We start from the raw sequence: 1,952 nt of genomic DNA, 5'->3' as shown, positions 1-1,952 counted from the left end.
ATAACAACGGGGAGAGGCTACAAACCTGTCTCACTCCCTTCCCAACCACTGCTTCCCTTTCATGTCCCTCGACTCTTGTAACTGCCATCTGGTTTCTGTACAAATTGTAAACAGCCTTCCGCTCTCTGTATTTTACCCCTACCACCTTCAGAATTCGAGAGTATTCCAGTCAACATTGTCAAAAGCTTTCTCTAAGTCTACAAATGCTAGAAACGTAGGTTTGCCTTTCCTTAATCTTTCTTCTAAGATAAGTCGTAAGGTCAGTATTGCCTCACGTGTCCCAACATTTCTACGGAATCCAAACTGATCTTCCCCGAGGTCGACTTCTACCAGTTTTTCCATTCGTCTGTAAAGAATTCGCGTTAGTACTTTGTAGCTGTGACCTATTAAACTGATTGTTCGGTAATGTTCACATCTGTCAACACCTGCTTTCTTTGGGATTGGAATTATTATATTCCTCTTGAAGTCTGAGGGTATTTCGCCTGTGTCATACATCTTGCTCACCAGATGGTAGAGTTTTGTCAAGACTGACTCTCCCAAGGACGTCAGTAGTTCTAATGAAATGTTGTCTACTCCCGGGGCTTTGTTTCGACTCAGGACTTTCAGTGCTCTGTCAGACACTTCACGCAGTAGCGTACCTCCCATTTCATCTTCATCTACATCCTCTTCCACTTCCATAATATTGTCCTCAAGTACCAAGTACATCGCCCTTGTATAGACAGTCTATATAGTCATTCCACCTTTCTGCTTTCCCTTATTTGGTTAGAACTGGGTTTCCATCTGAGCCCTTGATATTGATGCAAGTGGCTGTCTTTTCTCCCAAGGTCTCTTTAATTTTCCTGTAGTCTGTATCTTTCTTACCCCTAGTGAGATAAGTCCCTCTACATCCTCACATTTGTAATCTACCCATGCCTGCTTAGCCATTTTGTACTTCCTGTCGATTTCATTTTTGAGACGTTTGTATTCCTTTTTGCCTGCTACATTTACCGCATTTTTATATTTTCTCCTTTCATCAATTAAATTCAATATATCTTCTGTTACCCAAGGATTTCTGCTATACCTCACCGAGCGAGGTGGCGCAGTGGTTAGCACACTGGACTCGCATTCGGGAGGACGACGGTTCAATCCCGTCTCCTGCCATCCTTATTTAGATTTTCCGTGATTTCCCTAAGTCGTTTCAGGAAAATCCCGGGATGGTTCCTTTGAAAGGGCACGGCCGATTTCCTTCCCAACCCTTCCCTACCCCGAGCTTGCGCTCCGTCTCTAATGACCTCGTTGTCGACGGGATGTTAAAACACTAACCACCACCACCTACTATCCCTCTTCTTTTTACCTACTTGATCATCTGCTGCCTTCACTACTTCATCCCTCAGAGCTACCCATTCGTCTTCTACTCTATTTCTTTCCCCCATTCCTGTCAATTGTTCCCTTATGCTCTCCCTGAAACTCTGTACAACCTCTGGTTTAGTCAGTTTATCCAGGTCCCATCTCCTTAAATTCCCACCTTTTCGCAATTTCTTCAGTTTTAATCTACAGTTCCTAACCAGCAGATTGTGGTCAGAGTCCACATCTGCCCCTGGAATTGTCTAATAATTTGAAACGTGTTTCCTAAATCTCTGTCATACCATTCTGTAATCTATCTGATACCTTTTAGTATCTCCAGGATTCTTCCATGAATGGAACCTACTTTTATGATTCTTGAGCCATGTGTTAGCTATGATTAAGTTATGCTCTGTGCAAAACTCTACCAGACGGCTTCCTCTTTCGTTTCTTAGCCCCAATCCATATTCACCACTATGTTTCCTTCTCTTCCTTTTCCTACTGTCGAATTTAAGTCACCCATGACTATTAAATTTTCATCTCCCTTCACTACCTGAATAATTTCTTTTGTCTCATCGTACATTTCTTAAATTTCTTCGTTATCTGCAGAGCTAGTTGGCATGTACGCTTGT

General features: G+C 42.6%; 1 non-coding gene across 1 annotated transcript; it reads left to right on the top strand.

Moving 5' to 3' along the window:
* The first annotated feature begins 1,067 nt into the window (after nucleotides 1-1,067).
* Trnaa-cgc (transfer RNA alanine (anticodon CGC)) lies at nucleotides 1,068-1,140 on the top strand. Its single transcript has one exon. It is a non-coding gene; the product is annotated as a tRNA-Ala (tRNA).
* Nucleotides 1,141-1,952: the final 812 nt, after the last annotated feature.

The sequence above is a fragment of the Schistocerca gregaria genome, chromosome 5 (assembly GCF_023897955.1).
Source record: "Schistocerca gregaria isolate iqSchGreg1 chromosome 5, iqSchGreg1.2, whole genome shotgun sequence".
Classification (NCBI taxonomy): Eukaryota; Metazoa; Arthropoda; class Insecta; order Orthoptera; family Acrididae; genus Schistocerca; species Schistocerca gregaria.
Note: the sequence above shows the minus strand (reverse complement) of the source record. Positions and strands in the feature narration are given on the sequence as shown.